The following is a 27,536-nucleotide window of genomic DNA, read 5'->3' as shown; positions in this document are numbered from 1 at the left end:
ATAGAAAGGGGAAAACTGGAAACGACAGAAGGCATGGAACTACCCAACAGAACAGAAATGAGGGCACTAAGAGAACAGGGCGACAATTAATACTTGGGAATTCTGGAAGCGGACTCCATCAGAGCAACAAAAATGAAAGAGAAAATTTTGAAAGATATACCTCAGGAAAACAAGAAAACTCATGGATGCTAAAATATATAGTAGACACCTAATAAAAGGTATAATACATGGGCAGTGTCACTAGTGAGATACTCTGGACCGTTTATAGGATGGACAAAAGAAGAACTGAGACAGCTCGACCAGAGAACCAGGAAATTCATGACCATTCATAATGCACTGAACCCAAAGGACGGTATTGACAGACTCTACATGAAAAGGAAAGACGGCGGGAGAGGACTGATCTGTATAGAAGACTGTGTGAAGGACACAAAAAAGAAATAGAAAAATGCATAATGCAAAACACTGAAAGGATAATTATGGCAGCGAGAGACACGGAGAAAACCAACAAAAAAGAAAACAGAGAGACAAATGACAAAACGAGAAAAGAGAACTGGGAAGAGAAACAACTCGACGGAAGATTCATAAGAATGACAAAAGATGATAATAACGAAAACACCTGGACATGGATGCGACAAAGAACATATACACCGAGAAACATAATCTCTCATAACTACAGCAAAAGATAACTCGATTAGAACCAACCATATCAAAGGAAGGATCGATAAAACACAAGAAAACAACAAATGCAGACTCTGTGGACAAAGAGACGAAACGATAAACCATAAAGTAAGTGAATGCAGCAAACGGAATACAAAAAAAGGCATGACCAAGTGGGCGATGCACTGGGAATTTTGCAAACGGCTGCATTTTGAGCGTATAGATAAATAGTACAAGCATAAATCCGCAACAGCACCCCAAAACGAGAACCACAAAATCCTATTGGACATGGACATACAGACGAACAAACCAATCCAAGCAAGAAGACCAGATGTCGTAATAATTACCAAGAAAGAGAAATTATATCAAATCGTAGACTTTGCTGTCCCATCTGACCTCAGAGTGAGTATGAAAGAAAAGGAGAAACGAAGCAAATACACAGAACTAACCAGAGAGTTAAAAGGGATTTGGAAGATGAAGAAAATCAAAATAGTACCGATAAAAAATTCGAAAAAAGAATGGCAGAAATTGGAATCAGAGGAATAGCTTCAAAAATACAACGCCTAACGATAATGAAAACGGCTGAAATATTAAGGAAATCCCTTGAATGCGGAGAATAACACAAGACAATATAACAAAGAAGCATTACAGGGAATGAAGAACACCTAAGCTTTAGATCTACAAATTCTATGCCCCCATCATGCACCCCCTCAATTGTTTCATCACCGTTCTCCTCCCAATAGAAAAGTGGATCGAAAGAGCCGAGAAGGGTCAAGGAGGATGGAAAGACCGAGGAGGGAGCACTGGCCAGACCTCCGCTGGACAAGCGCGAAGAGAAATGGGATCTTGGGGAGGCTTAATGCCATTCAAATTCCAGTATAAACCAATGGCCACTGCCAGCGAGAAATCAATGGTAAGTGACTGTTGCGATGATGCACATTTATTTGCAAATGCTATCGAAGGAGGTGGAGAGAGCTGGACGTCTGGGGAGACTTGTTGTCGCTCAGCTTCCAGAGAACACCACAGGTCTCCAATCAGATCGTTTGTTTACTTGTGTGAAAGCTCCATGTGAGCCAATAACAATAATAATAATAATAATCATAATAATAATAATAATAATAATAATAATAATAATACATCAACAATTATGTTTATAATACCTCTTTTCAAATAATTTTGAAAGTAAGGTAACTTTAGGATGTACATCGCTTAACCTTAACTATTATTTCAGAAAGATACAAGAAAAATCTCCAGCTTTCTTGTACGCTCCACTGAAATCAAGATTTGTAATTTAGTTGGCAGTATTGAAACGGCTGCTTATAATTGCTCTCTTATAAAAACATTAATTAGGTTTTTATTCGAATATAGGAAGGAGTAAGTTTTCCCAAGTTTCCAATATATTTTGCATCATCCAGTGGACGTATGATGCTTTTGTACCCTGGTTTTTCCACCTTCACGATCATTTTGCCTGGTGTCAAGCAAGGCTGATTGCTTTATTATTATTATTATTATTATTATTATTATTATTATTATTATTATTATTATTATTATTGTTATTATTATTATTATTATTATTATTATTATTATTATTATTATTATTATTATTATTATTATTATTATTTTAGGACACGTGGCGCGACTGATACAAGTGCAAAATGATAATCAGTTCTAATTGACAGTATTCTAAAATTTTAATGTTCAATACTCATTACGGGCGATACGAGTATTTCTAATTAAGCCGTCTATGCGTTGATAGGCATAAATATTCCAGTTGCACCTGAATAAAATCAGAGAGTGAATTTACCGAACCATAGTAATAATAATATCGTACATTTTAACAGTGATTGGAATAATAAAGCTAATGCACATTACTACCTACAAGTATTAATATTATGCGCATGTAAACAGATTTTTTATTTTATCATTTAAATAACTAACACTAATGTATGACGATCAGAAAAAAGTTTTATTATAAATAGGTCGAAGAAATATTAAGAAATATTAGAATTGCTGATTCAACATATATAAGAAATATATCGACATTTAATATAAACACGAGTTACTCATTTAACGCATTATCTATTGTAGCGTATTACAAATATTACTATACGTTTATTCAAAACTAACCCAATCTATCAACTTGGGTATATTTTAGATTGTATTTTGGCTTATTAAAGTACGTATAAAAATGCTTATAGAACCAAATGTTGGTTAATTCACATATATTTCTCTATAATTAATTAGTCCAGTTTATTATACTATTTAAGACAAATATACTATGTTTGAATGTTTTATTTGTAGAATAGTAGCTTTCTAGGGGTATTATACTTTCCCCGCGGGAATAACTCCGTCCTTCTTGCGGGTAATGTAGTAGTTGTTCTCTTATCAAGAAAACACTATCTCAGACATTACAAATCACACGCTAGAGCGGGTGTAGTTTATGTAGTTCTTCGTGCTTTATGTCCTTATAGACATAACCTCCTTTTATTTAGGAGGAATGAACATCGTAGTATCTATTCAGTTGTATTGCATCTCTCATGCATTATCTTGTATTTCTTTGCTTTGCCGCCAAGAAACATGCTCCAACGTATTACGTCCTCATTCGAACGAGAGTGTAATCTATGCTCGTCCATCATAGAACAATACTCCTAGGAATTATATTACTGCCAGGTTCAATGTAGTAGCTGTTGAATTGTCATAACAGAATCATAACACTGGTATTTTTCATTAATAAGAAGAAGCCGGTATCAATATAGTGAATTTTATGTGCTAAGCACTAATAATTTAAGAGAAAAGTCATTAATTTTTTTCAGGTAACACTGCGAAATTAAATTAAGTAAAATAAAATGTATTTCAATAATTTTTGCACAAAAATTAATAATACAAATTTTACTTTATTACTGAAATCCATAAAATAATTTTAAATAATCGATATTTTTTTCGTTTAATTTTGATTGGTAATCATCTAAATTCAACCTAAAACATAGTTTGTGGGCGTTTTGTACCAGAGAAAGCATCTGCTGATGGACTGCTAGGGTAAAAAATTCAGAATAGCCGCAAAAATTATAAAATATCGCCAATTATCTTCACAGGCATCACCCTCTCTTTATAACCGATATTGTCTCATATGCTGTTTACTATATAAACAAGCAAAACTATGCTAACATACATACTTTTGCTTGTGTAATACTTGTTATTATTACTTCGTCTATTGATCAAATAGTACTTTTCCAACAGCGCAAATATACCAGGCGTGATAAATTGTGTAAATAGTGAATTCATATACACTAATGAGTAAATCTTTCAGAATTTCAGAATAGCCGTGAATAGTTAACGGGCAGCAGATTTTCTTATATTTACGTGCTAACGCTTTTGTTGTTTTCTGACTTGACGACATCAAATATTTATAACACATTTATTAATGTATATTTTTCTAACGCCCAAAATATTTATTTTAACAATTTCTAAATTTAACATGCCTGAAAACATTTTACATGTAACTGTGTTTAGCAATAACGCATCTCTTAAAAATGTGATTTACTTTTGTTTTCAGGGTTCAAGTCTTGTAAGAATGTCTTTTTGTGACTTCAGGCTTACCCCCCCAAAAAAAAACAAAAAAACAAAAAGTGAGTAAAATGTCAAATACTTCATCGTTTATAAAATCCACACGCTTGTACTTCAACCATGGGATAAGTGGTACAAATTTACTTCAGTGTATACTTGGTTTTGCTACTAATTTTTAATCTGAAATGTTCAATAACTTTTCTTTTATAAGCACGCAAATATATACTCTTAAATTATAATTTTACATACACACATCGACACGAGCTATAAGATTGTCAATAACTTTTCGTCGGTACTGTTTTCATGAATCTGGATCCCTTAACTTACAGGTTAAGGTTTTTTTTTAACTTAAGAGATTGCATTATTTAAGTATATTAATGTTAAAAGAACTTACAATTCGATTCAGTAGACTTGTAAGTAAAGTCGTTTTTAAACGATAAATTTAAAAATAAACTTCTGTGTGTCTAGTCGTGAGCGAGGTGTGTCTAGCTGAGTATCGTGGGCCAGCTGTATCTAGCCGAGTATCGTGGGCTAGCTGTGTCTAGCCGAGTATGGAGGGCTAACTGTGTCTAGCCGAGTATGGAGGGCTAGCTTCGTCTAGCCGAGTATGGAGGGCTAGCTTCGTCTAGCCGAGTATGGAGGGTTAGCTGTTTCTAGCCGAGTATGGAGGGCTAGCTGTGTCTAGCCGAGTATGGAGGGCTAGCTGTGTCTAGACGAGTATGGAGGGCTAGCTGTGCCTAGACGAGTATGGAGGGCTAGCTGTGTTTAGCCGAGTATGGAGGGCTAGCTGTGTCTAGCCGAGTATGGAGGGCTAGCTGTGTCTAGCCGAGTATGGAGGGCTAGCTGTGTATAGCTGAGTATGGAGGGCTAGCTGTGTCTATCCGAGTATCGTGGGCTACCTGTGTCTAGCTGAGTAGATAGATGAACAGATTATTGAAAACTATCATTTTTGATAAAGTTATCTGATTTTTTTACCATTCTCATGTTAATTATAGCAATATCCTAATTAAATATTTATAATTTGAAGTTCTGGTGTATTGTGATGACTTGGAAACTTCCGCTTGCCAGTTCTACTGGCTCAAAGTTGTAGAATATAAACTTTATAAAATTCATTGTTTTGGGGCAAAAGCAAATTTTATTTAATTTCCTTTAAATGGGTACATTACTTTTTTGTTTGAATAATTTCATTGCTTGCTTTCAGTCTCGTGGCAGTTTTTTGATTGCAAATATCGGTTGATGAAAATTCGAGTATTTTGGCGGATTTTCCGTCAGATGAGATGTCGACGGTGAATACATTTTTTGTTTTTGTTTTCGTTGTTATTGTTATGAAAATTTTATTTCCAGAAATTAAATATCTTCGCATGGTATTTCGATATGAAGCGTCCGAGATAATTGACTGCATTTATTTTATCATAACGTCAGAATATAACGTTCATGATTCAATTGATTTGTTAAGATATGAATTTTTATCTTAAAATGTATATTAGGAAAATCGGAATTTAAATGTATTATTAATTTCTTAAAATATCTAATAATTATCCGAAATCCTTGTATTTTTAGTAAGAGTAATTATTGAGAAAGTGTCATTACAATTAATATTTGTTTATCTAATCGATCAATGAATTAAAAAAGAAAGATAGGTATGTTTTTGTATATTTAATTTAATATCTACAGCCCACATATTCTTATTTCTTTAGAGAAAAAATAATTTTAAAAAATAAAATATTATTTAAAGAAAAAGAGAAGTATTTCAAGTAAACAAAAAAGTTATTTAGAGAAAATAAGATTATCTAAAGGCAAAGTGGTGTATAATTTAAAGAAAATACAGATTATTCAAGTTAGGAAAGACAAATATGTTCAATTCAAAAATCGCGAAAAAAAAAAGGAAATTATTTAAAGAAAAATAAAGAAATTTGTTTATATAAAGAAAAAAAACTATTAAGAGAAAAGACAATTTAAAATAAGAAAAGGAACGGGAAAGATACTTTCAAGAAAAATAACAGATTATTTAAGTTCGGATAGACTATAAATATTTTCAATTTTAGAATCTTGAGTAATATTAACATATTACTTGAAAAAAAAAATGAGAAGAAATATTCAACCGGCATTAGCCCAAATAAGCTTTTACATAAAAACCTGAACTTACAAGGGTCCGACAATATTTTGGGGTCACTTTAGTATTTGACTTTCCGAGCACCAGAAAGTGGGGAAATTCCTTCAATAGAATAGCATAATTATATAAAGACAATACCTATATTAAAATGGAAGAAAATCGATTAGGTAAGGAAATATATTTAATTTTTATCATTTCTTACTAAACACACGCGACATTATTTTTCGGACATCGTTGACAATCTGTTAATAGTCTGTAATATCACCTTTCTTCTCAATAACTTTTATCAATTTCTCTTCATAATGATCAAACATATGCACAATAACATCCCTAGGTGTTTCTATTAGTTGTTTTTTGGCCACTAGTATTCGTTCCCATAGCTGAGCCTCTTTCGTTATTTCAGGTCACTCATAGACATGTTGCACAGACATTTCCCAAACATTTTCCATTAAATTTAGATCTGGGCTTTTGCAGGTAATTCCAAAGTAGTCATATTCACTCTAGCCATCCATTCTTTTGACAAATTGATTCTGCAACTGTCTTGCTGTAGAACGAAATCATTCCCCATATCTCATCTTATCCTTTGTAGGGCTTTCTCGTCCAGCAACTGTTTGTAGCTTTCGTTGTTTTGTCGTCCTTTCAGCCACTCCAACAATTTTCAGTTAGCAAAGATCATATTCCAAACAATAACCACTTCTACTCCTCCCAACTGTCGTTTGTCCAGTACAACAGGCTCACTCCTTCTCGACCAAGTACACCATTCATCGGGTCTAACAAATTGAAACGCTTCTCATCGGTAATATAACCTTCTTAACGTAAACTTGCTTTGTTAACGACCTTTTAGCACTCTCCAGTCTTGCTCCTTTGTGTTTCTTTATTAGTGTAATTTTTACTTAGCCTTTGCATGCGTCAAATAAATCTTATGCACTGTACTGTTCGGACTTTTACATTCAATTCATATTTTTCGTTCACTTTTCTTGCTTGAGCCATTTTCTCCAGATGTAAAAAGTCCTCTTCATTCTCCTTTCAGTCCTCTTGCTAATTTATCTTTCCTGCTCTCTCTTCTTTTTCCGCTCGGAGTTTGTCTTCAGTATGCATTCGACCGTTGATTCGGACTTACAAATCCTTCTGGTGCTGAGGACATCTTACCGCTTCTTCCATGCTAAAAAACGACTTCTTTTTAATGCATTTTATCTCATTAAGCTTCATTGTCTTACTAGTAGAATAAAACAGATAATTGATTTTAATGATCACAGCTTAGCGTACAAGCAGATTTGCATACAGCAACATATACATGTACATAGCGCTTAATAATAGGATTTTTCCGAAAAATAGTGTTGCGAAAGTTTTCGCAAAAATCACAAAAAACTAAAATTATCAAGGCCAATCTAAAAATATCAAAAGTTTTTTTGGCACAAGTAACCATTTGAAGTACTTTTTTCAAAATTCCCGAAAAATATTGTCGGTCACTTGTAGAATTTTACCATTGTCGTACATGATTTTATTTAGAAAACTATGATATTTGAAATAGAATTTTGTTTACTGTCGCGTGAGAATTTCGGGCAGAAAATGTTATCAAAAATATTTATCGTCTTAAAAGATTGCAAAAAACATCTGCAAGAAATTAAAAGAGGATCTTTATTATCGCATCCTCTAAATAATAATTTTGTATTTCCGCTTTCCGTAAAATACGCTTAAAGATATTGAAATTTACGCAGATTTCGTATTTATTAATACCAAGCCATGCTTTCAAAAGTTTCAAAATAAATAACTTTATGTAATCAGTTAAAATTTAAACCAAAACATTCAGCATTCCAACCGCGTTCTCTAACGATATTGATATCGACAGAACGATAATAAAAATTTACTATTAGACGAGTTGAAGAAATGAATTGAATTTGAGCATGCGCAGAAAGAAAGATAAAATTTCGGCCAGTTTTAATGTACGTTTCGCATTTATTCTTTCTGATGTATGTATATATGCATTATCATTCATAGAAACAAAGATTTTACCCGGAAGACCCCATCCTTAATGTATAATTACTTTGTTTCTGTTATGCGACCATTAGTTTAGGAGTTTATCTATCAAATATGTACACACGCATACATTATATATATATATATATATATATATATATATATATATATATATATATATATATATATATATATAATTATTACCGAAATTAAGTGACGAATCGTAGAACTCTCCAGATAAGTGTCTGGTGCACGTTTATATTCACTATATATATATATATATATATATATATATATATATATATATATATATATATATATATATGTGTGTGTGGGGGGGTGTGTGTGTGTGGGTGTGTGGGTGTGTGTGTGTGTGTGTGTGCGTGTATGAGTTTGTTGCTGGTATAAAATTTATAAATAGCAGAGAAGAGAAATTTCTTGTATTACAATACGCCTTTTGCCTTTTGACATTAGCATCTGGGAAGTACCGTGGCATTTGATTAAGAAACAAAATAATAAACAAGAAAATAGTAGGATGGACATGACTAGTGCATACCATGGATTTTTATAAAAAAATATTCAATGCGCTTAAGGATGAGGGTTGGAAACCTAAATATTTTTATTTTTCCTCAGATAGAAAAATAACTTTTTTTTTCAAATAAAATTCTTCGAGTCAATCGACAAGTTGGTATAAGAGTATAAAATATTATATACATTAGCTTTCATTTCTGTAAATCTTACAAAGGAAGGGGAGAAGCATGATGCTTTACCTGAGAAAACAAGATTTCAAATTCAGTGAAAAACTTAATATCACTGATGTGTTTAGTAGGAACATACAAATTGAAGCCGTTAGAGAGAAGTTTCTCAGAATAAGAAAGGATCCCCCATCCCTAGAAAAATTAGGATGTGTTTATCAGGACTGGTTTTGTCTGAACCGAATCTATTCTTAATAAGTCACGATAGATGTTTCTGAAGAGATTATTTTATATTAAACTTGTCAGAGTAAGCGAGAAGACGAGAGAAACGGAAGCTATTTAAAAAACGACAGAAAACTGCAGGCAGAACGTCATACACGATGGCGACAAGGCAAATGAAATTCAAGTTGACGTGAAAACCGTTGGATGGCACCAGTAATAAAAGCTCAATAACAAAGTTGGGTGAGAATTTAAGGAGAAATGCTTTAAGAAAGATAACGAGGAGCTACGTTCTTCATTAAACACAAACACAATGTTTTTTTTAATTTGTATATGTCTCGTCTTGTTCATATTTTATTATTTTATAGTAATTTTAAATATGCCATATTCATTTTCCTAGTACTGTTAACTTCTGTCCCTTTCTCTTTTCTTGTTTTTTTTATCAAATGCTATGGTACTCCCTTGATGAGAATGGCGAAAGTCGTCTTGTGATGCAAGGATACACTTTTATCTGATATATATATATATATATATATATATATATATATATATATATATATATATAATTTACTATAATAATTATTAACTTTTCATCGTATATATATGTGTGTGTATACGTGTGTGTGCATGTGTGTGTTAGTGATGAAAATAAAGGTTGAAAATAGATGTGTTTACGTGTAATTTAAAGACGACCATGATCCACTATTTTGTAATTGTTGTGTTCAACAGATAGGACATCCTTAGAAAGAAATTGCGTGTGATAGTAGTTATACGGAGGAAAGAATGAGAAGTGTGTTTTCAATTCTAGTAATTATACGCGCTGTGATCCGTGAATATTCCACAGATCTGTTCTTTATCTAATGTTTATTACTGTTGTGTTCAAAATAATTTCGTGTTTTTTTTTATTCTTTCACCATCCGACGCGAACATAGAAGCAACAATATAATCGTAATTGTCAAACTGAATTTTTTTCTGCCGATTCTGGTAATTATTATTTTTTTTTTTTTGATGTCTGACTGCGGAACATTTGCCGGAATTTATAGAATATTGTTTGTTTATTCTGTAGAACTAGCCATATGCGAACGAAAACCTTTACAATATCATTATTAGTAATATCTTTGAAGAGAACAGGTACTACATTTTGATCTTTACTCGATAACTACTTGTGTATATTAACAGCGATGAATCAGCAAATAAAAAATAACTTTTAATTGCAGTTTAATTGATTGGGTGATCTCATTTCTTAAAGTATGTGTGGATAGTGATCTTCTAAGCACGGCATTGCCTTTTGCTTTAGAGCGTTAATGGAACCATAGATATCTCAATGTAATATATTCCATAAGCTGGGACCGCATCCATTTGTCGTATTATGAACTACTTTATACAGATGCAGACCATACATTCCATTAACTAGAAAGATAGTGTGGATATGTGTGATTTACTACGCTAACAAGTCATAAGATAACGTAGGCAAGGGTCGTATGAATGAGATTATGTTTGGCTGGGGAATATAGAAAGATAGGACTGGGATTTATTATAAAGAGGAGGGGATAAGAATTGTTAATATATTCCCCCTGACAGCCATGCGGCAGGTTATGACCTGGAACCTTCAAAGAGGAAAGAAATAAGGAGGCTAATAAATACACATAACCATGACGCTAAAGAGCAATTAAAGAGACATGATTGTCATTGAACGGAAATAAACTGGAGAGTGTGGAATCGTTTTTCCCTGAACAATTGATGTCAATGGTTCATGCTCCTCTGAGATGAGCTATAACTACTTCAAATCTTATGTTTCATTACACACTCATAGTCTTAGATAATATATGGGTCTTAAATTGTCTCGAATTTTATGTAAACATGTTCAATTAAATGTTATAAATCTGCTGAATCGTAATTCAACAGTCAATTGAAATAAAACTACTTGAACATGAGATGTTAAATAAATAGTATATATTAATCATTTGAATTATTCGGACTCATTTTCTTATCTTGGAAGTTATACTCACAACGTTTCAGTCTTGTAATTTCCGATTTTCTTTATAGTGCATCTTTTCTACCTCGCGAATCTTTATGACAGATATGGAAACCTATATCGATATTCGAACGAAACAGTTCATTAAATCCACGGAATAAGCTCGCTCTCCCTCATTTCCGGTAAAACGTCTTAGGAAAAACTTAGAACAATTAATTTATTTGTACTTACAATCGCTGGTACTGTAAATTGAACTCTGGACATTCAGAATGCTGATTATATTTCGCTTTTATATTGTGATTCAACAGATATAAGTGCTACATGATAATCAGTTTCAAGTGTAATGTATATTAAAGGTCACATCATAATTACAAGCAATAAAAAAGATATAATTAAGACTTATTTATTGAATGCAGGCGTACATATTACAAATTAAATATATAATAAAGGTTTCTGTTCAAAGATGTTGACAGTATTTTGAAAAATACGAATACCAAAAAGTATCAATGCTCATCTAAAAAAAAATTCGATATCTACTTCCACGCCATATATAAAAGTTACAAACACGTTATATAACGCCACACACACATACACACACACACATATATATATACATATATGTATATATATATATATATATATATATATATATAAGAACAATTAGTTAATAAAATACTATGAAAAATAGTTAAAACCATATTTAATTTTAAAAAGGAAACACTAAATAAGTGTATAGTCCTTAATCGGCCGAGTTTGGAAGACATACATTCTTCCCCATCAGAAGGTAGGATTTAGCAAAATGCAGGATCGGATTTTGTTATGAAGTAAGATCTATGACTTAGTTGTAGTTTCATGAAATACTTTTGCAAGCAAAATCCGATCCCGCAGTTTGCTTAATCTTACCTTCTGATGAGAAGGAAAGTATTTCTTCGAAACTCCGCGGATTAAGGATTATCCACTTATTTAGTGTTTCCTTTATATTTATATGTTTTTAACTCTTTTTCATAGCGTTTTTAACATGTTTTATTAACTACTTGTTCTTATTATGAGCTCTATCTCCTATTTGGTTTTATCGAGGGTTTACATCTGGTTGGGAGTATTTTATAAATATTAATTCTTTAATATTTATAATTTACTTTAGTTTTACCACTTTGGGTCATTTCGGTAAACTTAACTGTAATTCTTATATATATATATATATATATATATATATATATATATATATATATATATATATGTATGTATTTTTGTCTAATTAAAAGAGAGTATGACATAATTTGGTTATAAAGGTAATGTTATACTTGAAAAGCTTATTTTTTTTCAAATATTATCCATATTCATAAAAAAGAATTAGTTTTCCTTTTAAAACATTCCAGCTTTATAAACGCAGACACTACTTGTACTTTCAATCTGGTCACACTATTATCGAATATCTGATGTAGATTTTGTGAAACTAATTAGTCGCTTTAATTCATTCTCTTAAATTCTTATAATAATCACTTTGCGAAACAAGTCCTTTGTACAGGGGTTTGCACGATATTTAGTATATCATTATTTTAGCCTCTACTTATTCTCAATGGGATCGGAAATTTTATACATTTGCTGCATCTTTTCATACACGCATTTAGTTTATATTGCGATGCATTTAATATTAGTTGTGTTGTGTTCAATGCTTATATACGGAACTTTTCGTTCAAAAGTTCCTGTTAATTCCATAGCTGCTTACAGATGTTTATCAGATTAACAAAATATCTGATTATGGTAATTAGTAGGAATTAAAATATCTACCACCAATTAAATAGGGCATCATATAACAAAAATATATTCGGATGTTTTTTTTTTGTTTTTGTTTTTTTCATAATCACGATGCTATTATTTCTTAGGGTAATTAAGTACGAACTATAAGATCTTCAGGTACAGGTTGATAACTGTTAAATAATTCTGGTACACATATGCTGTCATTCTATCAATAGCTTTTTACCAGGGGTAACAAGAAGGAGAATGTAGAAAGATAGTCTTTTATTTCTTACAAGAGGAGAAGGAATCAGTTATTGCCAAATGTACATTTTCTTGAAACATTAGCTAAAGTGTTTAAACAAGATGTTTATTTAGTGGGGCCACAGTTTCTTACTCATCGACTACCTCATAATAACACAGAAAATAAACACCCCAGTCTAGAAGGAAAAAAAAAAGAGCTTTTCCCTTTCGCTTATTTTTCTGCAAGTTGTTTTTGTTAACCGGTATTATCATTACTGCTTGTATTATTATTATTATTATTATTATTATTATTATTATTATTATTATTATTGTTGTTGTTGTTGTTGTTGTTATTATTATTATTATTATTATTATTATTATTATTATTATTATTATTATTATTATTATTATTATTGGCTCACATGGAGCCTTCATACAAGTCAACAAACGATCTGATTGGAAACATGTGGTGTTCTCTGGAAGCTGAGTGACAACAAGTCTCCTCAGACGTCCAGCTCTCTCCACCTACTTCGATAGCATTTGCAAATGAACTCGCCTCTTCGCAACAGCCGCGTACTATTGATTTCTTACTAGTGGTGACCATTGGTTTATACTGGAATTTGAGTGGCACTCAACCTCCCCAAGTTCCCAGTTCTTTTTGCGCTTGTCCAGCCGAGATCTGCTTGGCGCTCGCTCCAAGGTCTTTCAGTCCTTATTCACCCTTCTGTGCCCTATTATTATTATTATTATTATTATTATTATTATTATTATTATTATTATTATTATTATTATTATTATTATTATTATTATTATTATTCGGAAACAGTCTTCATTGATTGTTTTTTCGTTCTTTAGTGGACACTTTTCCTTTTACAATATCTTGGAGGGCTTCTTTACTGTTAGTGCTGTGCTGACATCTATTATTATGATAATTATATATTTTACCTACTCCATGGCCTAGGTCAATCCACGGCAATAGTTTCATTCTCTAAGATTTTTTATTCATTGCTTTTCTTCCTTTTTTCTGTAATGTAGCCGTTTTTATTGTTTTTGTTTGCCGATGATCTGAACAAGGTAATTTAACAGATATAGTACGAAACACTCTTAGTGTGAAAAATACCACAACTATGTAATCATTTGAAGAACTACTACGATTTGTATTCTTGGGATTACACCGTATATATGTAATTGAAATATTGATGGCCGTTTGATTACATGTTAGCAACCCTTTGCTTACACACACGTACAAGTATATATATATATATATATATATATATATATATATATATATACATACACATATGACTACTTCATTTAACCACATAAATTAATATACGAAAGTATAATTCTATGTGCAATCTTTAAGTATTTACTTTTCAATGCATAAGTAGAGCTAGAAAGTAAGTTCTACAAATATATATGGTAATTAAGCTACATGGAATATTTCGCGTTACATCAAGGCTAGGATTCGTCAGGATTATATGAAGAGTTGTGGTTATCCCGCGTTTTTATAAACGCACATTCTATATAGTTTTTAGTTAGTCAATCAGCTTCCTATTTTCCGACGCCTCCATACTCAGCCAATGGACAAGCACTTACAGCACAAAGGCCCTGCTGACATTAGATTCAACGCTTCCTTTGTGTGTGTGTGATTTTAGCGGAAAGCGTATCTAGTGATCTATTTTAAACCTAGGTTTAGTTAAATGTGACTTTAAAAAAAAACAATGTTTGTTTATATATATATATATATATTATGTTAGTCTCTCTCTATATATATACATATATATATATGTATACACATACACACACACACACACACACACATATATATATATATATATATATATATATATATATATATATATATAACCTGGGTACCCGGGCAACGTTGCCCGGTTCGACATAAAAGTCCGTTTTGAGCACACCTACTATACTAAGGGTATTAATCAATTTAATCGTGGGTAACGTCGATACCCCCACACACATGCATAACAATTTCAAAAGAACACATAAAAACCTGTAAATATCCCCAAAAAGAAGTACGTTATAATACCATATCCAGCAGCTGAGATCCTAACAATAGTCAAAATCATTTATTTATTGGCATCCAGAATGGCTACCCTTAAAAATATGCAATGGGAATGCGATATTATATCGGAGCACACTTATCCATTTCCTTTACCTTATCTCCTCCCTCTTTACCGTCGATAGCCGTTCAGCAGTCGAACGAAGTAAAAAATTCTAAAGGAAATATCCTTATATCGAGAAAGTTCTTCGAGAGTCAATGAGCAGCTGTAAAATAATAAATAAATAAAATAAAGATATTAAATTTTCTTGAAGAAAAAAATAATTTGTCCTGTACTTTCTTATAAGAATGTACGCTTATCGTAAACATATTTTTACGCATTTTCTTTTAAAAATATATATGTAAAATTTGTGCCCCCCATAAAAAACTTTACTGAACAACAAGTTTTAAAAAAAAAATTGTACTAACACCTAAGAATTTACGGAGAAAAAAAAAACTTTTATCTTTTCTTAATGGAAAAAAAAAACTTTTTTGTAGATAAATATTGTGCAAAAAATATATATCACATAAAGTAAATAAAATTATGTTCAGTCCTTTACAGGTAGGTTTTTGTTATTTTTGATTATTTAAATTTGTATTATTTCCGGTTTGTTTGTTTTTAAAGCGTCTGTTACAGCCCTCAGCTTAACTCGATGATTGCCTGTCTCGCCTGATCCATGCTTGACGAGAATTCCCGAGAATCCGGGTAAAATTATTCAAGAGTATCCAATAGTAAAAAAAAAATCAAAACATCTACACGAAATTATTTTTCCCCACTAGAAATGTCTTGCGATTACCAAATTAATTTATTTGGGAAGAGTTTTTTTTTATCTTTCGAACTTCCGAATATGTAAAACAAGCTAATCAGAGGAAAGAACTCTACTCGTTTCATGAAAAATCGATGTCGGCATAATAACTCCAAATAAACTTAAATAAATATATTATCACTATAATTATTATATAGAGTTGATGAAATAAAAAATCTTAAATAGAGCAATTAAAACAACTCTTTCGTTAGAACCTTAAAACTGCTATACAGCAAATTAGTGCAATAATTTTTCCTTAATATAATTAACAAATGAGGTGACTGTTTTATCGTATATTTTGTAAAGAATCATACTATATAAAATACTTAATTAACAGATCTTTTGTATTTATTAATCAAATTATGAACAAACAAACAAACAGGAATACGAATTTATATATTCATACAGATATATTTATAAATATATATATATATATTTATATATATATATATATTTATACTTATGTATATATATATATATATATTTATACATATATATATTTATACATATATATATATTTGTACATATATATACATATATATATCCGTATATGTATATTTATACACACATATACTTATATATATTTATACATATATATTTATACATATATATTTATACATATATATTTATACATATATATATGTATGCATATATATATTTATAAATATATATATATATTTATACATATGTATTTACACATATATATATATATTTATACTTATATATATACATCTATATATATATATATATATATATTTATACAATTTCATTATAAATATAATTTCTATTTATATTAAGGGATTTCTGTACATTATCGATACCAGTAAAATTAATTCGACCATCCAGGCAAACCAACCGAAAGAAAAAGTTGCATGCAAAGAAAATGTGATATAATTAATTATTTCAACAGAACTAAATAATTTCAGACAATAATAAACAGTAATAAAAAATGTTATTGCACGCTTTGGTTTTTATACATTTAAAAAGAAATATTTCATATTGTCGATAAATGTATTATTTCTTCGCTAACTGAAGCTGTGTAACCGAAGAAAAAATAAAATAAGCGACAAAAAAACACTATTTGTGTGTTAAATAAGTAACAGACGTGTGAAAATTGTTTTAGAGAATTTGTCATTGCTTTAAATTTTACGGTAATTGTTTAATTAAAAGTCCGTTGAAAAAAATCAAAAATGTAAAACATTATGAAAGAGAGGTTCAAAATTAAAATTAATATTTCTTAAATCTATACATAATTTAATGAAGCAGGTAGTGTACGTATATGTGCGCGCGTGTGTGTTGCTATGGAAGTCAGGCGTAAGATTTCGATGTAAATGGCAATGTTCCTATATGCACTATCTTTTAGGGGTAGTTTCCTATAATTTTCTTTGTAAATGTTCACTTAGAAAAAAACTAAGCCCCCAAGATTAAGAATAAATTATTGTCTTTCATTTGATCTAAAATATTTCATTTAAGCTAATTTTCTATTTGGTCTGAAATTTTTCGTTTGATCTGAAATTTGAATAATCTCTTATGAGGAGTTTTGATTATTAGATTAGCCAATCAAAACTGTTAGATAGATAACTTATTTTTTGTATGTTTATTTCATTTATTTATTTTCTATTGCTATTGTTAATTTTAAAATTATATTCCATCGCTATCATATAGTAAATTTTATCTTGTGTACACAATTGTTCACTATTTCTCTCGTACAGTTTAATAGATGTAAGGGTTCTTTTAATTATGGGATAGAATTTTTTCATGAAGGCATAATCTATATGGATCGTTTAGGTCTCTACATGTGTTTGCTTGTCTTACTATTTTCCATTCGACTGCCGCCAAACGTCTGCTTTTTACGAGTTCCCAGTATAGGTTTGCTAGTGTTGTTTTTATTTGTTCTTTTTTATTTTTGAACGTATGTTTGTGGTCATAATATCAGGTTTTGAAATCTAAGGAAGCTATACCTACGTAATATTTCTTGTTATTCGGGATTTCTGTCGCAAATATCCTGGCCTGGTAAACTATGCTTTTGGTTAGACATTTATTTTTACTACAAAACAAATGTCTAACCAAAGGCATAGTTTTGCAGGCCACAATATTAGCATGATAAATTCATTCATTCAGTTTACTTCGATAACGTTATATCTAATATTTAGTGTATATATATATTTATATATATATATATATATATATACATATATATATACGTATATATTTGAAAAGTTTGTGTATTTTACATCTTATTGCCATGATAAATTTATTCGTTTAGTTTCCGTCGCTAACGTTATATCTCAATTAAAAGATATGGCAGCACGTTAAGGGCCATGGAGAAAATATTTCACTCGTCTTTAATGGAGCTTAAAGAGATAGGAGGTCATTAAAAAGTAGAAAAATGATTACATTTTATGTCGCTGCAAATTGTAAGACTATTATGACTTTCTTTTTTCTTATGCAACACGTCATCTTAATTTCGTTTTAACTGGCTGTTAACGCCAAATGGTCTAACTAATGAATATGAATAGAATCATCCCAGATAATTACGTAAAACTCTGGGAAATTGCATGACATATGATTAGCTGAAGAATGTAGAAATTTGCCAATTTTTCCATTACTTTTGATATATATATATATATACTAGCATGAGTGCCCGGCGTTGCCCGGGTGTTTGGAGATGTATGTTGAGTAAAAAAAAGAGTGGTAGTAGGAAGGCTGTTACGATCATCGCCAAACGGAAAGTGACGTAGATTTAAATTTAGGCTAGACAGTAAAAACATTCATTAATAACCATTTCACTCCATGACGGGTAGAATGAATGTGGTATTCTGATTACAGCAAGGGTTTTTAAGAATAAGTGACTCTAGTAGGCCTTAGCTCCACCTCATGTCACGTAATATCCCACATAGTATCAACCTCTGTTGATCTGTTTGCCGTCATTAATTTTCCTTTCATTTATAATTTCTATGTCCTCGTTTTATTCCTGTACACCTGGTTGGCTCCATCTGTCAACTAGAGTAATTCATAGGTTGTCTAACCAACACACACAAACGGGAGATACACCTAATGCTAGAATCATCCAGACTCTGCCTTGCCCCCACCACCGCTGGCAGCACGATCAAACAGGGCCATTTTCTCACCATACTTACCTCGGCCGAGTCAAGAGGACGGTCCAACTTTAGACGCTCAACCGTCGACCACTGTTCCGGTTGTATACCCTGTCGTAAGCGTGTGGCGCTATCTGTCCCCTCAGTGTTCTAAACTTAGGCTCCGATAATTTGTCTTAAAAATTATTGGACTTCAGTAATCGTCCAATTCTAGTCAGTCATAACTTCTTTATTGGAATCCTAAAATTCCAAAATTCGGAGCCTAAAACCCAACACAATTCTCTATAAAAAACATTATCGAAATCTGGGCAATGTTGAGTCACCGCCGCAGCGAATTTCTGACAATAATTCTGCTTGCAAATCGCCACACTGTTTGATTGCCAGGGTTAATAAGAGATCTGACAGATGCAGCTTCTTAATGCAGCGGTTTTTACCGCTGTTCGCTAAACGCAGTTCACGACATTATGTCTATCTTTTTTCCTCCCTTTTTTGTATTTCCTTTCTTTCTTTTGTCATCCCATACATATTATGTCTTGTATTGCTTACGTTTTTAAATACAAAATTATAACAATCTCTTTCTTTTATTCATTAAATACATTTGTTACAAAATATGAGACTAGACGCCCATTAATGCCGGCATTTCTTTTTCTCTAAGGATCAGTGTAAAATATCTTCTTCCCTATGTACGTAGGTAGAAATCTCTTTTCTGACCTCTTTATTTGAGTTCAAAAATATTTATATTCCTCAGTTAAAAAGCCTATAAATTTCTTTCAACATTTTGTCAAATTTTATTTTCTAGAGTATCAGTTTCAATTTTTTAAATCTTTACAACATTCTTCCCGGTATAATTTTCAACGTATCAGTTTAAATGCTTTCAAATTCACGTCTATTTAATTCCCAGAAGTACCAGTGCAAATGCTTTCAACTTGTCCCCACTTTAATTCTCAGAAGTATCAGTTTAAATGCATTCACATTTTAACTTAATTCCTACAAATACCAATTTACATTTTTCAAATTCATCTCAGCGTTGTTTCTATTTTGTTTTCACAATAACATCAGATTGTAATTAATTCTCCAAAGTATTAGTTCAAAAGTTTTCAATTCCTTTTACACATTTCTTTTAATTTAGTACACAGAAAACAATTACTGAATCGAATGAGTGCCTATTCATCAGTACAAACGCCTTCAATTAATCACCATCAACGGAACAGCACCAGAACGCATCCACAATACGCATTACATGCAGGACCCACTAACCGGCTTGCCCGGAGAAAGAATGCTCTTCTCCTTTAGTAGAAAAATTTAAAGTATGGTTGTTGTAGTTGTTTTTGTTGTCCTCCACCCTGCAACATTCTCATGTTTAGAAAGGTTTTCGGAATAGACATCCTCATACACCTCATGTTACGAATGGCTTTTCAGAATGATCAGCTATCGGAATAGACACCCTATTTTGGTAGGGTGGGTGACTTTCAATATATTTGCCGGGAATTTAACTTTGATAATTGCTCTCAGGATCCCTACACACAAATACTATGAACCAACAAATCAATTGGGGAGTAGCAGTGTCGGTCGGATATAATTAGATTTGGTCCACGCCCGTGCGTATTAATCTTGCGGCCACTGATATAAAGTGCATAATATAGAGTTTATATGGGGAAAATTTATTGTATCCGGCAAACAGAAATAAGATTTTCTTCATCAGTATAGTGGAAAACCTATAACATTGGTCATTTGTAAGGAAAGTGCCTAAATGGATCTAAGGAAAAAATATTATCCCCCTCCAAATGCTCTATAATCAATCAGCCCCTCCCTTCGTAAACCCATTAAAGTACTGTTGTTATTGTTGTTGTTTCTGCCGCCCAACCTTCAAGCCCGTCATGGTAAGAACGGCATTTTGAACGTACACCATCAACAATTTTATATAAAGAACGGCTTTCAGAAAAGCTCCCAACATCGTGCATCCCCATATGTAGAATGACTCTCGGGATAGACATCGCATCCTGTGAGTGGGGAGAGATTCGTTCAAATTTTCAGGTCATAATGCTGAAACAAAACATTTAAAAAAGTGTCTCATTTACTAAGATTCGCTCATATTGTCATCTGATAGTTTAGGATGCTGATACAATACATTAAAAAATAAAGTTATTCCCACTTACTAAGAATAGTTCACGTAGTCATAGTTTAGGACACTGAAACTAAATATTAAAAAAAGAAAGATCATCTTGTTTACTATGATTCGTTTATTATGTCATCCTATAATTTATAATGCTCAAACCAAACATTTATAAAAGAAAGTTCGTCTCGTATACGAAAATTAGTCATCTCATAATTTATAATGCTCGAACCAAACACTTATAAAACAAAGTTCGTCTCATATACGAAAATTCGTTCATTTTGTCATCTCATATTTAATCTAAAGGCATCAAAAATTCTTCACCTTCAACACAATTCGCCTTCAAGGATACTCACCTATAATCAGAAAAAAACTCAAGTCAAATAAAAATTAACTCACCTGTCCTTGAAGTTTGGCCCGATCTCCAGAAGCAAAATAGTGCGCGATTGACGCTAACTGCAACAGGTTAAAACATGTGTACTTCAGTAGGTGCAATCGAACAACAATTCTGTGTAAAGGTCCCGAAATGTGACCAACAGTTGGTGATCTTTAAAAAAAGTGTATGTTATGTCCGTGGATCATTTTCTTTCTCAGAATGTTCTTTATCGATTTTAGGTTATTTAGATGTTCTATTTTCTGTCCTAAACCTCGCAAGGTCAATCCTTGTCGCTGCACTGATATAACAGGACGAAGAACCGGTCTCCTCTAGTCAAAGATATAACACAAAAAATACCGTAGTGTTCATTAGTACATAAGTGTAGTATTATGTGGTTCTTTTCCTTTACCAGCAGCCTACCTAAATAGTAACACAAATGGGACATTTTTCAGCAAGCGATTTCCCTTATTTCTTTATCGGACGGTCAATAAACAGAGACGAAGGGGGCGCGACATGGTGACAAACCCAACCGTCGTTACTCGGTTTGTGATTGGCGACTGCTCAACTGACTTATTAATCGCTCTTCGGCCCCTTTAAAAGAAAGGGATGCGTGAGGTTGGGCGGATCTGGAGTTCGCAGCCAACTACTCCCTTTTCATTACGTTAAATTCTGATTTGCATTGATTGGCTAATTGATCACACCACCTACCCTTATTAATTATGTGATTTCCTTGACAGAACCTCAATTATTTAATTTACACTTTTTTTGATTTTAAGTCTTTGCATTGACATTACATAAAGTCATTACACCTAATCCTCCTCAAAAACATCACCAATAATATTCCCGAAATTGTTTTCTTTTCACTTATGTATTTTGCATCGGCAATCAAACCATTTTTACAAGCAAGACCGTCTGCTGGTTTCCCGGGATAGCTACCATAAATAAACATCTTAATCCAGCTCTCATTCGCCCCCTTCTGGGGCAATCCCGATTATTATGAATGGTGGAATCACAGTAGGGCTAGATTATTTAGGAGGGTAAGGGCTCAATATGAATTTTTCAGATTAGATTTAAAATGTTATATTCAGCCGACAAGCATACACATTGTATTGAGTTTCGCAGAAGTACAGTTCTAGGAAGGAAACTTCGATCATGGAATTTCCGTTTAGTTGTAGGGAAACAGAGAGTGCGAAAAATTGTTAGCGATTGCTGTGGCTAGTCGACTATATATTGCAGATGTTTTACAAGTATATTATAATTATATCACACGAACAAATTCACCTCTGATTCGAATTATTATTGTTTGATAAAAACGAAACATAGATACAGCTTAATGTCATAATGATTTCCGAATAAAAATTTCCGAAAAATGATTCTATTTCAAAACTTAAGGTCGGACGCGAATTTACTAGTTGCAGTTTGTAAGGGTCTACATGTTTTCTATTTTGTAATAGGGTGTTGAACGATAGCATTCTATCGATAAGTTGCAAATTAGTGTGCTCTTTTCTTAAATAATTTCAATCCTCTGCATTGTGCAATATTTGTTCTGACACTGAACTTAGTCTTTTCTGACAATTACACTGATGCAAATTTATTTTTGTTCCTATTCAGACGGTCCCTTTCTCAGGGTAGTTGAATTTTCTTCAAAAAATCGGATATATTACATTCTGCAGCAATTGTGGGGAAACGAGTAAATAGATATGCCACATCTTTAACAACTACAGATTGCCAAACATTCAGTTGTATTTGATGTCTGATTTATTATCTTGCTGTATAACCCATTACACTTTAAAGGGTCACAGAAAGGGTATGTGTTTCACCTATGTAATTAGTAATTATTTTTGATCAATATAAAAACAAATAAAACATTATTTTATTGTAAATCAAGAATTAAATTAAGTAAATTAATTCATACAAAGAATTTCTTCAGACGTAAAAAAGAACGTTCTTACATATATTAACAAAGTTCGTTATTAATAATAACACATGTGGATGTAGTCCTATACGCAAAGCATATGATTCGTCTTGAAGATTTTTGCTCTAGGTAGTCGATGAAGAAATGCTAGATTATACAGTGAGTTATAATCTATGTATCCTTAAAGGTACAAGTCTGAATAATTTAACGCGAAGTAATAATTTTAATAAAAACAAATGTGTAATCATTTTATTTCAATTTTAGGCTTTTGGGTATAAAGGGTTTGTGGCTCGATCATAGCGCTATACCGAATCATACGCGTCAAAGATATCACTGAAGACTGTATCCGAATTAACTTGGAAAATAAAAATTATTCGACACAGAGACCGCACGCATTGCGACAGGTTGCGTTGTCAATTATTCTATGAGCAACGTGTATATTAAAGATCCACCAAATTGTAATGTTTTAATTAAAAATAAAACTTGTATTTGTTGGCAACATTAAAGCAAGAAAAAATCGCCGTGTAGAATTACAGATATTTATTCATCCACATGTACATACGCATTAAAAAGGAAAATATTATGTTGGTTTTGTTAAACAGCTTGAGCCATTTCACTGATAATGATTAAAGAAAATATAAGAAGATTTCGAGAATGGCTTTGTAATTTTGCTTCATGACAAACGTTGAATAGTTCAGGATTACATTCTTTGATATTCACTTTTACTCGAAACATATGTCTGGTTTGGTAACAAATAACATTCCTATCGTATTATCAGCTTTCTCAATAATTTACTAATCAATGAAAAACATTTATTTACTTAAAAAAAACAAGAAAAAATAAGTTCCAAATTAGGGCGGGGGTTATTTAAAACTTGAAACGTATTACTTTTATTGACAGTTATATTGATCAGATTTGGTCAATGTAATACTATTATTTTTATTTTTCATCTTAATTTTATCTCTGAAAATCATAATTCGATGATTAATTTTGTCAAACTTTTCTTTGAATTTTCTATAATTTAATATAAAACATGACATTTTAAACTGAATCGCCATTATAAATAGTGTGTAGAAAAATGTAATACGTAACTGAATTTTTCTAAGTAAACTCGCAATTTTTTCTTTTTTTATAATTAATAGCAATATATTTAAAAATGCACACCCATGTTTAGTTTGGACCTAACTAGGAATGACGGAGAAAAACATTACAAATTTTTACATAATATTTATGACCGCGCAGAGTATACGATTTCGTACAAATTAACAAAAATATGTTTTGATAACAGATAGACAACATTATACAACTGTTTACGTAATCTGCACGTTCAGCGATAAAGTTACTATTAATATATAAAAGTGACATACGACCTGCCAAAATGACAAACGGGTTGACAAAGTCTCTCATAGGAACTCGATGTTGTATCTGTAATATTTGGTGTGCTTAAACAATGAATATGATACTTTAAAATCAAATGATAGAGATTAACGTAGGGGTCACCAAAACGTTGGTTTAAAAACAAGTGGAACTGTCGGACGTGTAAGGTCAGCAAAATTGTACTTCAAAATAAAAGGTGGCATACAGATGTGCAGGATCGACAAAATACCTGATCGAAATAAAGCTTCTATCAATATAAAGTGTTAGATTGACGGGCGGATGTAACACACTTGCTGACGCTGGCCGAGTAGCAGAAGACCTATGCAAATAATCAAGCCAGCTGCGTTATCGGACGTCAGAGCAGAGACAAATAGGACACACGTAACGAGAGGAGCAAAAATTCGGAACGCGTTTACAACGTAAATGATTCGAGATGTATTCGAGACGTATTGGAGACGTATTTGAGGCGTAGAGCATTGATGGTCCTGCAAAGGTCGGCAAATTAATATTCAAAGTGTGACGGACAATAGTTCGTAGTTGACGAAGTGCTATTGCAAAATAACATGTGACGACAAATGCTATTATAAAAATGTTGGATGGACGAACATTCGGGGTCGATAAATGTATATTTCAAGATACCGTGTTCCTCGCGGCCGTTCGGGATGCTGTTTAAAAAAGTGTGACAGACGGACGTTCAAGGTAGAATAAATTCTTATTTACAAATAAAGTTTGATGTTAAACTGGTGGGAGATGTCGGCAAAGTGATATTTAAAAACAAAGTGTACTGCCATAAGAACGTAGAAGTCGACAATATTTTACTTTAAAAGAAAGCGCGAGAGACTGATGTGAGTGTTAAGATGTTATTTAAAGCAGAATACCTGACAGATTTACCGACAGAACATACTGTAGAAATGCCACTGCACTTTCTGAACTAATCAAAAAATTCTGAAGAAACTAATGAGCTGCGCTATTGTTCATTTCTACTCTTTAAGAAGGTGCTATTCACTAGACTTTTTTTTTCAAAGTGCCTTTCATCCAATATTCAAATTAAATATGTAATTAAGTCTGAGAGGCTCTAAAACTTACAGTCTCTCTCTTCTGCATACGATATGGTAATTAAAATCAGCGAATGTACATGAAATGTTTCGCGGTAGAAACTTAATGGAACTCTAATTAATTGCTCTCAAAATGATATATTAAAAGAACGGGAAAACATTCTACGTTCATCCTTGAATAGTAATTAGAACAAAGGGAATTTTCAATGTATGTATCGTCTTCACTCTGACATCGAGGCATATATTTCTAAACATTATGTGTTAAGAGATTTTATGATGCTATTTTTATTAGTTTAATTATTATATACTGGGTTTCATTATAGTTTCCACTGTGAAATGATGGCTTTCTCATCCTAGTAAAGACAATGAGAACGCACGGAATTAATAGCACATGTTGTACGACATATGTTCGTGCATATTTAGTTTGTCAGTTTGAGTTTAATCTCAACTTATAATATAAAAATAATCTATGTTTTTTTTGAGATGAGGAAAAGTTATATGTATTATATAGATTCTTCCGACTACTGTTCTCATATTGAGTGTCATTTCCGCAAGATTTTCGTCGATGTAAACTCCGACTCTCTTCAAGTGTATCTTGTCAAACTCAGGAATGTTTTTTTAACTTGAGATTCAGTAAAATATGATCTACTTAAAGTAAGGTTAAATGAACATCAAAAATCTGCATTTAGAGGCAGGTACGCCTTACAATATATATAGAGAAAAAGGGAACTATCTACCCTCATGAGGCGAAGCAAACATTATAGACAGAGTACAACGGTGAAGAGTAAGACCATTCAAAGAAGCAAAATATGTTAAGTGGCACTTTATCAATAAGTGGACCTAATATAGAATTTTTAACGGTCTGAGAACCGATAATATTAAATACTAGATAAGATATGTAGTAATGATATAGTAACTATATATATATATATATATATATATATATATAAATATATATATGTATATATGTATATATATATAGACAGAGAGAGAGGGAGAGAGAGATACTGTAATCATATGTAGTAATAAAATGTTATATTTACAACTAAAAATAAAATAGGTTTAGGACTCCTAAAATTTGAACTAGTGTTGTCCGCTATTTTACACACGCATACATACATGGATATATATATATATATATATATATGTGTGTGTGTGTGTGTTGTGTGTGTGTGTGTGTCTAGGCAAGACAGCACATCAAGTTTATTGAATGCTGGTTGAAAATGAAGATACTTGTTGATGATTGTCTTATGGACTGACCTTCAAATTATCCTGTCGAGTACATGTGGAGCATCCTAGATAGAGATATTTATTCTAAGAAAACTCAATTTAAAAGCAAGTATGATTTTTTGAGGCTGGTAAAGTTGCTGTTAATAACTTATTAAGCGTAAAAAATATAAATCTATCATTAGATGTTGAAAGTGGGCAGTAACAAGTATTTGGGTCTGCATTTTAGAAAGTTCTTATGGATTTTAAAATATATCTTTTATTTTAAAATCAAATATATTTTATATTATTTTCTTTTAAGAAACTGGCGAATTTTTAAATAATTTT

Source organism: Euprymna scolopes, chromosome 13 (genome assembly GCF_053919585.1).
Source record: "Euprymna scolopes isolate OS-2025 chromosome 13, ASM5391958v1, whole genome shotgun sequence".
NCBI lineage: Eukaryota > Metazoa > Mollusca > Cephalopoda > Sepiida > Sepiolidae > Euprymna > Euprymna scolopes.
This window is presented reverse-complemented; position numbering follows the sequence as displayed.